General features: G+C 38.1%; 1 protein-coding gene across 1 annotated transcript in view; it reads left to right on the top strand.

Moving 5' to 3' along the window:
- Mical3 (microtubule associated monooxygenase, calponin and LIM domain containing 3) overlaps window positions 1-12,108 on the top strand; it is a 264,490-nt gene that overhangs the window by 46,861 nt on the left and 205,521 nt on the right. The gene's annotated exons all lie outside the window — the stretch shown is intronic.

Genomic DNA, 12,108 nt, shown 5'->3' with positions numbered 1-12,108 from the left:
AACAACTAAAAAAATAAATAAATAAAAATTCATTACCTTTCAGCAATCACTGAAGGAAATTAGAGTTGAATCAGTGAAATATTAAAAAGTCAAATTCTAAAAAAGTTAGCAAAAACCATAGAATTCAGTATATATTTTGTTTGCTTTGTTTTGATGCTGGGGATGGAACTCAGGGCCTCACACATGCTCAGTGAGTTCTATCACTGAGCTACACTTCAACCTGGACCAAACCTTTAATAAATTATTTTTAATCCTGAGAAGGAAAAAAGTAAACATCTCTATTTTTTAATAAGCATTATAATTTCATGCAGAGCTACCTACTATATTATATGACATTCTGGAAATAACAAAATTTTAGTGAAAGGAAACAAATTAGCAATTGCCTAGGGCTGGGGGTATAGGAGAGAATTTTATAATAAAAGGGTATAAGAAACTTTTCTGTATAGAACTATTCTTTAATTGTATTTATTTGTTAAAAGTCATACACTGTACACTAAGAAGAGTAAATATTATGACATATAAATTACACCTCAATAAACCTGACTGAGGGGGGTGGCTAGTGATGTAGCTCAGAGGGAGAGTGCCCGCCTGGCATGCACTTGGTTCCACCAGTAGTACAAATAAACAAACAAACCAACAATCAAACCTGATTAGATGCTAAAAGCAAAAACAAACAAAAACCCTCCATGGGGCTAGGGATGTTGCTCGGTGGTAGAGCATTTGCCTAAAATGTGCAAGGCTCTGGATCAATCCTCAGCACCACACAAACGAAACAAAACAAAAATCCATGGATAAATTCACAGTCCATAAAAAGAAATCCATCCATTTGAGGAAGGAAATGCAATGAGCAAATAAATGGGTATATATTCATCATCAATTATAGCAAAACTGTGATATTATTTCACTTCTTGCTAACGATTAACGATGTTTTAAAACCACAATGTAATGCTTTGGCAGTTACAGTAAAATAGCATTGCTTATTATGGGTTGCATTGTAAATTGATAAAATCTGGACAGAATACAATATTGTAACACATGGGAAAAATCCATAAAATCATCACACCCAGGAATTTATTCCCACAAGTTAATTAAGAAAGTTTTTCTTATTTTGTTTTTGTTTTAAGACAGGGTCTGTGTCACCTGTACTTATCTTTAACTCCTGGCCTTAAGCAATCCTTGTCTCAGCCTCCTGAGTACCTGAGACAAGCACCACCTTGTTCAGCAACAAAGATTTTTAAAATTCCAAATACAAAAAAAAAAAAAAGAGAGAGATATTCTCTACTGTGTTATTATAATAGAAAAAAAATAGATATAGCTGAAATATCCAATGTTACAGAAACAGTTTTGAAATTTGTGGTACATAAATACAATACAGTATTTTGTACTCAAAAAAAAAAAAAAAAGTCCAGAGAAAAGTAGAAAGAATCGTGGTAAAAATTTATAATAAAATGAACAATAAGCAGAATACAAAAAAGCAATCGTGTCATGTCATGTTTGTAACTTTAATGTGTGCATATAGAAGATGAAATGCCCATATACAAGAAGCTCTGCTGAAGCAATGGCTTATAGGTGAGTTTTTGGTGTTCAAAAAACATTTGCTGGCTGTGTAATGGCACATGCTTATAATTAATCCTGGAGGCTGAAGCAAGAGGATCATAAGTTCAAGGTCAATCTCAGCAACTTAATAAGACCCTGTTTCAAAAAAAACCAATCAATCAATCAATCAATAGAACTGGGGATGTAGCTTTGCAGAAAAGTACCCCTGGGTTCAATCTCCAGTATCTAAAAAAATAAGTAAATAGATAAACATTTCCTGCTATTACATTATTTTCAATAACAAAGAACCCTCAAATAAAACCTTTAAGATTGGACCTGGTGTGATGCCACATGCCTGTAATCCCAGCAACTTGGGAGGTTGAGGCAGGAAGATCATAAGTTGGAAGCCAGCCTGGGCAACTTAGACCCTGTCTCAAAATAAACTTTTATAAAAGGGCTGGGATTGTAGCTTAGTGGTAGAGTGCTTGCCTTAGCATAGGTTCAATCCCCAGCACCACAAAAAAAAAAAAAATTAAAATTAAAAAATTTTAAAAAGAGTGAAAGGCTATAAATGTAGAAGAAGGGAAGGAATTCATATTACTATTCATATTACTATGTAAAATGTTTTGTTGGCCCTAAAACCAGAACCAAAAAAAAAAAAATCCCAAGAGTCACAATTATGTTAAATAAATGCAAGCTGTGTGGATTTTCTTTCATGCTTCCTGTAAACTAAAAAAAGGGATTGGGCAAACATCAATCTGGATACAGTCTGTTTAGTTTGGTAAAGTCCTTGCTCAGGGCAGGTAGTTTGTCAATATCTACTGACAGACTGATTAAATATCAGAGCCACCTTTTAGTTGTACTTTTCACAATCAAAGACCTGGAAAACCTTAAATTTATCTCTAAAAAAGCATCAGAGATCTTAATACAAATAATATTTTCTCTTTAACTGTATATAATAAGGGGACTTTAATTTTTCCAGTATAAGAAACATACCTTTGGGGACTTTTCCCAATTCTTAAAAGAATTGTTAAAAACAATTGTGGCTGTTGTAGCTCAGTGGTAGTGAGCTACAACTATACTAAAAAATAAATATTAAAAAAAAAAAGAACAGGGCTGGGGATATAGCTCAAGGGGACAGGAATGTAAGAACATATTAAGTAGGTCCCACTTCTTAGGGGAAAGACAAGATACACATTGAACAGTGCTCTGGGAGAACTTTCTTAGAAATTTGCCTAATGTGAATGTTTAATGATGGAGCTTTTTCTTTTAAAGTAGGAAAGAGGGAAGGAGAAAAAAGTGGGCCAGGAGCAAAAATGACAATTTGGGAAATCTGTTCTCTCCTTCTGGGCTCTATTATTTTCAGATCAAATGGCCTAGCATATATTCCTGGATTCTGCTTAACCTTTGGTTGGCTATATAACCTTAGATGAACATGTAGTGTCTCTGGGCCTCATTTTATCATCCTGAGAGGGTTGAAAATTCTTACCCTATTCATTCTTACCCTATTCATTCTCCAAAGGCAAGCTGCATGGGAGACTCAGACTGTGTGCAGATTGATGTTTGCCCAACCCTCTTTTTTTCCCCTAAGGGTATCTGAGTTTCCTGGTAGACAGTCTACAGACAGGATACCAGGAAATACCCATGTTTAAAAAAGTAATAAGGGCAGGGGAGACAGAGATATGAAGGAAATCTGTAGGTGTGTGTGTGTGTGTGTGTGTGAGAGTGTGTGTGTGTGTGTGTGTGTGTGAGAGAGAGAGAGAGAGAGAGAGAGAGAGAGAGAGAGAGATTGTACTTGGAACAAGTCAGAAGTGGTAATCTAGTAATTTTTAGACTAAATAAGGTGTCAATTACTTTACTATGTAGCGATCATGATTTTCACTTTTAGGGGAGGAGACATTAATATTGGTTAGATATACTCTAGGCCAGGTACTTTCATATGTCATCTTCATCAACCTTCAGTAACTCTGTCAATGGAACACTATTCTCCCCATTTTTCTGATTTAGAGATACTGTAATGCACAGACATTAATGTGACTGCATTTTTAATGCAGAAAGCAGAGAAGAAGAAATTTGAACTCATCTTGTTTTCAGGACAAAATTCCCATTCTCATCATGCCCTCATGTCAGGCAGAATTGAGTTCAAACTCTAGCTGTGGCACTAATTAACCATGTGACCTTGGGAAGTTTATTAACTTTGCTATATCCCCCAAAAAACAAATGCCGAATATTTTCTCTGATACAAGGAGGCTGACTCATAGTGGGGTAGGGAGGGGGAGCATGGGAGGAATAGATGAGTTCTAGATAGGGAAGAGGGGTGGGAGGGAAAGGGAGGGGGCAGGGGATTCGCAAGGATGGTGGAATGTGATGGACATCATTATCCAAAGTACATGTATGAAGACACGAATTGAGTGTCAAAATACTTTATATACAACCAGAGATATGAAAAATTGTGGTATTTATATGTAATAAGAATCATAATGCATTTTGCTATCATTTATTTTTTTAAATCAATTTAAAAAGATCTTAGGAGAATAAGAGTGTTTAGTGATGGGTTTTCTCTTTTTCTTCTCCTTCTCCTCCTTCACCTTCTCCTCCTTCTTCTTCCCCTTCCCCTTCCTCCTCCTCCTCCTCCTTCTTCCCTTTCCCCTTCCTCCTCCTCCACCTCCACCTCTTCCTCCTCCTCCTCTTCCTCTTCTTCTTCATTGTTGCAAACAACAGAAATAATTCCTTGGACTAACTTTGGGGAAGGAAGGAAGAAATATATTGAAATGCTATGAATTAGTTCATTTAAATGAATGAAAGAAAAGTAAACAGCCAGGTTGGGGGAAGAATGATAATCTGGGCAGCTAAGAAAATCTAAAGAATAGAGAAGGTATTTCCTTCTTCAGGGTATTCTTGACAGGATGAATCAGCTCTGATCATTTTTAGTTTTTGTGTGGCTCTCTGTTTAACACTCACATTTCGAGAGGTTAAAGTGACCTAGGTTGCCTCTTGGAAAAGCACAGGCACCTTGATCCACATTTCTACCAGGCTACACGCAGGTCCTTATTGCAGAGCTGCAGGGGGTCTGGATGTTGGGTTACCAAAAGCCACAGATGCCCATTATGAAACTAATGCAGTCAAACATCCCAGCCCAAAACAGTCAAAACACATCGTCTCCAGCAAGGCAACAGTTCATATCATTTGATTGCAGAGTAACTATGCATCCCGAAATCCTACCTGTGTGTGTGTGTGTGTGTGTGTGTGTGTGTGTGATGTTATGACACATGTAGAAGATGATATTTCAACAGCATTCTGGGATGAACTGACAAAGTGATCCTGCAAGAGACTGGCTTGAAGGCTCTGGCTACCTCAAGCCTTGTCTGAAAGCCCTGGGAGCTGAGGGTATCACTATACAGCACTCATTAAGTGACAAATCAAGGGGCAAGCTCAGATTCATATAATAAGCTTCAGCCTGCCATTTGCCTAGTTTCAGCTTTGTTGAGGCCCCTCCCTTCCTCCTCTGAGGGCTATTTTATTTTTATTTTTGGTAATGTTGAGGATGGAACCCAAGCAGGCTGGGAAAGCACTCTACCACTGAGCTACAGCTCCAATCCTCATCCCTATCCCCAAGTTTTCAATGAAGTTTCTCAGCAGGCAGGGGTTAGAGTCCATAGTGGTGTCTTGGCTTTTGCTCTACTGATGACTGTCAGCTTATAGTTTTCTTTTCCTGAGAGGTTTTGTTGTAAGATATTCAAGATTTTTAGGAAACAAAAGTAGTTTCTTTTTAAGTTTAGGGACATCTGGCCCAAGAAGCCTAACAGTCTTAGAGGTTTTATATTTCTACCTTCTTGTCAATTTCTATCTTCTTGTCAATTTTTTTTCAAATATTTATTTTTTTTAGTTGTAATTGGACACAATACCTTTATTTATTTATTTTTAAGTGGTGCTGAGGATCAAACCCAGGGCCTCACACGTGCTAGGTGAGCTCTCTACCACTGAGCCACAACCCCAGCCCCACCTTGTTAATTATGGTAGTTCTGCCTTGTTAATACATACAGGGTAGGTTTCCAAATATGGTGAAAGATAATACTTAGGACCTGTGATTATGGAGGTGGCCCGGGGACCTAAAAGACCATAAAATCTGGAAGAGATAAGAATGTTTTTCTCAACCCCTTTTCTCTTTTGTTTTGTTTTGTTGGTGGTAGGGGCTGCTGTTTTGAAACCATATTTACTTTCCTCTCCTAAAATTAAAAGGCACAAATAGACAAAAAGAGGATAACTTCTTTGACTTTGGACTTTTTTTGTTTTGGGGTTTTTTTATTTTTGGTTTTGTTTTTATTTTTTCTGCCCTGCTGGGGATAAAACCCAGGTCCCTGTGCAAACACTTTACCACTAAGATTATTTCAAGAGATTCAAATCTTCACCTATCTGATAGTCACACAAATTAGCATTTATCCTTTCAACTTCTTTTTCCTTCTAACCTGCCACCCCTCCTCCCCCAAGGGCAGTCAGGTGTTTTGAAAGGTTCTAGCTAAAAAGCAGTAGGAACTGTGCTTATTCTTTGCAAGTGGAACTAGGACAAGATGAGTTTCAGTTGGGAGACCCTTCTTTTCCATCTTCCCATGATGAAATACTACTTCTCTTTGAAGGGATCATTCAGCCCTTCCTTCATAATTTTCCCCTGATTACTTAGAAGCCTTCTCAATCTCAGGAGTAGCATGTTCCAACTTGCAAGAATTCTTCTTACTTTCTTATTTTCTCTGCATATGGTGAACCTTGGGGTCAGACCCACTTGTCTCATTGTCCTTGACACAGCTGTCAGTGCCCAGACAGTTGCCTTGTCTATCAAGAAACTTAGGAGTGAATGAATGAATGAAAAAGAGTCAGAGGCTTAAATCAAACAATACTTCACATGATCCCATTTGGGAGAAAGAGAATTTGGAATCCTGTATATGCCTTTACTACATTTAGATAAAGGAAGGTTTTACATCTGTTCCTTCCCTATAAAAGCCTGATCCACTTGGATGTGTCTTTTCTTCAATTTGAAAGTGTTGATTTCTATGCCAGGGGATTCAAGTTCCTTAGTTTCATCCTGAGGCTTTATCTATCATCTATCACTATTCCACTTCCTAAATACACTATATCGTATGCTGTCTCTACCCTTTCCCTCCTCCTTCCCTCAGTTTCTTTCCCTCTGATTGTTTTTTGTTTTTGTTTTTATTTTTAGCTTTTTTGCTCTTTTGCAGTTGAAAACATAGCTATGTAAAATAGTCAGATTGATTTGGGTTGAACTTGACCTTTGCCACATGTTATTTTGAAGCTAATGTTAATTTTAAGAGCAATCTGTTTGAGCAAGTAGGACTGGAAACATTTGGTAAGATTCTTCCCAAAAGGAATCAGCTGGGCACAGCAGCAAACATCTGTGATCCCAGATACCCAGGGGGCTGAGGCAGGAGGATGACAAGTTGTTAGGCCAGCCTCAGCAATTTAGCTAGACCCAGCCTCAAAATGAAAAAAAGCTGGGGATGTAGCTCAGTGGTAGAGCACAGCTGGGTTCAATTCCCAGTGCTGACCACACACACAGACACAGACACAGACACACACACACACACACAGGCACATGCACACAAACGTAAAAGAACCAATCACAAGGTATACTTGTTTTGAGTTCCGCAGATATGTACTATTTAGTCCTGTCTGATATAGGGCTCAGAGATTCTAAGGCCTGTGTTCAGAGACCCTAAGCCCTGTAGAGTAAAATTACATATATAAAATCATGTGCATATAAATTTTTCTAAGCTGGAACGGCATATGAAGATAGACATCTAGAAAAAAACAAAATCCTGTTGGCAAAATTTGCTAAATTTCTTAGAGACTTTCAAGAACTCCAGTCAGAGTTGGCTCAGGGAAGAGTCTTCCTGCAAGTTATAATGATACTCTAGGAATTTATCTTTTGATGATGATTATGATGTGATGGTTCTAGATTTTATTTTGCAGTGACATTACTGACTAGAGATTTCTTCCACAAAGTCCTAATTTGTTTTTTCCTGCTTTTACAACATAGAGTTCCTGGCTATTACACAGCATACATATGCCAGTGAATTAGGGTAAACCCCTCTCAAATTTTTTTGTCATTGCATTATGAAAAATTGATGCAGAAGAACATTTGCAGTTTTGTCAAGCTGCATTTTAATTTCCTTTCTGCTTACAGGATGAAAACTTGCAAATCAGTCAGAAACTAGTTAGAAAGTAAAAAATTTCTACTTTTTTTCTTTTTATTTTTTTGGTGAGATGTTAGCTTAGAAATAAACTCCAGAACCCAGGATTAATCTGCAACACCCAGTCCATGGATCCCCTCTGCTTCTCTACAGCAGATTGGGTTGGCTCCGAGCCAATCCTTCTATATAGAAGATGTGCAAAGACATCAAACCTATCCTGTCCTATGTCTTCAGGAAGTCTCTGTGACAATGATTGAATCTCTGGAATCAAATTTGTTCCAAACCACTGTGCTACTCCTTCTCTACTCGCATATCCTGTCCAAGGCATTTTGGGAGCCTTTAGGCCACAAACAGCTTGGGATTTCCCTGGAGCTACTTTGAAGCTCAACACCCATGGGGGTCATAATAAACTGAATACATGGCAGTAATGGGTCTATATTTGGAATGCTTGGAAAGGAAGGACTGAACCTCATAATTCACAATGGCTATCAGTAGCTCCTATAGCTACCTGCATTCACTTTAAGTCCAGAGGGGGGTTGTGGTAAATTCCATCTAAACTATATCAGGAATGTGGAGAGTAATAAAGCCTTCACTACACTTCAGATAATTAAAATAATTAGATAATTTTTTTCATCTAGCCAATTGGCAAAGATAACAAAAGAAGAGAAATGCTTAGGATTGGTGAGGGTTCAGACAAATATCTCCAATCTACATTGATGGTAGGAATATAAATTGGTATTAACTTCCTGAAAGATAATTTGGCAATGTACATGAGGTATTTTTAAAATGTGTATATTCTTTGATCAAGTATTCTATTTTTAGAAATATTAGGAAATACTTATAGAAATATATAGACACATACATAGATAACCCTTGAAGTTACATATAATAATGAAAAACTGGAAATAATCTTAATGACCAAAAATCAAATCTTGGTTAAATAACGTAAAGTATAGCCATATGACACATCCATTTAAAATAATGTTTTCAAATAATACATAGTGGCATGGAAAAAATTCTTAGTTCATTAACTGTAGGTTGCAAAGCAGAACAATCAAAAAATTTTAAAAGGGTCTATATAGAAAAAAACACTATATACACATGTTCATGGAAAAAAATACAGGAAATATATATGTCAAAATAATGACAATCAAGCTGGGTGCAGGGGCACTCGCCTGTAGTCCCAGCTATTTAAGAAGCCGCAGCAGGGGGATAGCTTAAGCCCAGGAGTTCTAGACCAGCCTGGGTAACATAGCAGGATCCTGTCTCAAAAAAAACCAAAACAACAAAACCACACACACACAAACTGGATGGAATCCTGTCCCACACTCTTTAAAGCACTCAGGCTGACTCATCCCTTACCAGAGTGGGTCTGATGTTTATCACCCTTATCCCACTTAGGAAGTACGTGCTTCATATGTGATCCACAGGATAACCACACACAACCTGACAGTTTTTGTTCTAGAAGGTGCCGCCCCCTCCCCCAAATAAATAAAATGCCCAGATGAGCAGAGACATTTTAGAGCTCTCTGGGGATAAGAAAAGACAGGCATGTTCTCAGAGTGGAAATTAACTGGATTGAGTAGGATTGGGACTGGCAAAGAGCAATTCAGGAGTTGGCTTCAGAATTAGCGAGCTCAGGATTCTTAATCAATATTAACTTTGTTACTCCCACACAATTTTGCTAGCTTGTCCACCCCTGTGAGAATTTCAACAGTTTAGAAAGAATGACATCATTAGCCCAGTCAATATTTTCAGGGCTGTGTTACAACTGCCAGTGGAGCAGGATATTTTACTGAATAACAAAATAGAACTTCTGGGAGCTGGTTGGCAGAGGCACTGCACAGAGAAATCCCTTCCTCATGAACATGGGGCCCATTTAATTGCCAAGCATTCTAGGCGTGGGAGCAGTTTTTGTTGCCTTTTATTATTGAATTTGCCAATGTGTCAAAGACATAAGCCCATGAGCAGAATATGGACAACAAACTAGTAGAAACAACTATCCTTGCTTCTCACCCTTAATAGAAGTCTTTTCTTGTTTTCTGCCCATTGTAAGCACTTCTTGTACCAAATTTCCTGAAACCCCATGACATAGGTCTTGCTATTTTGTATTTATTTCCTTGTTGCTTACAATTGTTGTCTGGTTGTTACATACATAAAAAGGTTTTGTTCAGAGGTTGGGGCTGTAGCACAGTAGCAGAGCACTTGCCTAGCATGTGTGAGGCACTTGTGATTGATCCTTAGCACCACATAAAAATGAACAAATAAAATAAAGGCATGCTATCCATCAACAACTACAAAAAAAAATAATAAAAGGTTATGTTCACTCAGGGAATGGGGATTGCAACGTGGAAAACCAAGCTCCATTATTTACCAGCCTTCTTACCTTGGCTAAATTGATCAGCCTCTCTGAGCTATAAACAAACTTGTACTAACTCTCCATACATGATTGTTTTGAGGCTCAAATGATATTACAGGTATAGAAATAAAGGTAAAACATAGGTATTGACATCATCTTTTCTATGGAATGCAGTTGATTTTTTTTTAAAAGAGCGAGGGGGGAGAGAGAGAGAGAATTTTTTAATATTTATTTTTCAGTTTTCAGTGGACACAACATCTTTATTTTATTTTTTTTATGTGGTGCTGAGGATCCAACCCAGCGCCCCACGCATGCCAGGCGAGCGCGTTACCGCTTGAGCCACATCCCCAGACCCCAGCTGATTTTTTTTTTAACTCTTTTTTTGCAATGGAATGCAGCTGATTTTTTTTTTTTTTTTTTTTTTTTTGCGGGGGCAGTGGTTACTGAGGATTTAACTCAGGGGCACTTCACTGAGCCACATCCACAGCCCTATTTTGTATTTTATTCACTGAGTTTCTTAGCATCTTGGTTTTGCTGAGGCTGGTCTTGAACTCATGATCCTACTGCCTCCGCCTCTAGAGCAGCTGGGCATGCCCCACCATGCCTGCTGCAGATTTTAATTAGCAGGCTGGCGATGAGGCTTGGTGGTAGAGTGTTTGCATTGCACCCATGAAACCCTGGGTTGAATTCCCAGCACCTCCCCACCCCCTACCCCCCACAAAAAATCAGAAGACAGCATTTTCTTTCAGGGTTAAGAGGGTTGGCACTAGAATCAGACCTCTGTGTGCATTTAGGCAAATCAGCTTCTGTAAGCTTTTGTTTCCTCTTTGGAGGAATAATAGTACAAATGGGAATAATAATGGAACTTCTTAAAGTTGATATGAGGGTGAAATGAAATAATGAACACAAAGCACTTCCCAACAATACACAGCACATAGGAAACAGTTAATAAACATAAGCTGCTGTTGCTGTGGCTATATACTGGTGAGAAAAGGAAGTGTGTCAATAAGGAATGCATATTGGGGCAGAGAGCTTGGAAAATTATTTAGGAGGGCACAGAGTAGATATGGGAGCTCTTATATTCCAGTAGCTTCTGGTAACTAATCTGGGAAGATTACCTGGCGGGATTGGACTTTCTGGGACTCTTTGCACAATAGATGGACGACGAGTGCTCTGGCGTGGAGTAGTGCTGTTAGAAAGGTTGTGTCTTAAACATCTGTTATCAGGTTGGGTGGAGGTCAAGTGACCAAATGATATGAGGTTGAACAATTATGAAATATATATAGTAGAGTTGGTCCAAAGTGTGGCAGGCAAAATGTAGGCCTAGCTGCTCTGTGTAAAGCTCTAAAATAGAGTAGGCCACCAAATAATTTTTGCAGTCTTGAATTTGACATGCAATGTGACGGAAAGCACTATTGGCCATGCATAGTTGAGTGGTGTGTTATGGACTTCAGATAGGGACACACTTTAGCAACCCTGATGAGTACTGATTGGTGGAATTTGTTGCTGAAGGCAGGAATTTTGGACAGCTCAACAGACAAAAACAATTATTAATTGAAGCTTCCTCTGATTATGAGGAAGAGAGAAGGAAGAAGAAGAGTTGACTCTTGAAGAGCAGAAAATAAGATATTGGGAAGTGTCTGTGTATCCATAATAAGAATGATTTTCTTTAAGAGATGAGGGTCCCAGAAAGAATACTAAATTTGTCTTTACAAAAAATGGGGTTGATCTTGTGTCTCTATAAAGGATTTGTTGTCAGAAAGTCTACCTACTTTCAACCAAAGTTCTTTAAACATGATGAAGCATGCCTGAAATTGTAGACATTACAAATCCTGTGCCAAGGATGATAGGATCACAAAACATCAGAGATCAACCGTGGTACAACATCCTCATTGGACTAGATGAGGAAACTGAGGCCAAGAATTGAACTTACTCAACTACTCAAAGTCATATAAATATATTTGATTCAGTTCTCTCTTATATTCATTTCATCTCTTTCTTCCTTCAAAT

Source organism: Marmota marmota, unplaced genomic scaffold (assembly GCF_001458135.2).
Source record: "Marmota marmota marmota unplaced genomic scaffold, marMar, whole genome shotgun sequence".
In the NCBI taxonomy this organism is placed as follows: Eukaryota; Metazoa; Chordata; class Mammalia; order Rodentia; family Sciuridae; genus Marmota; species Marmota marmota.
Note: the sequence above shows the minus strand (reverse complement) of the source record. Positions and strands in the feature narration are given on the sequence as shown.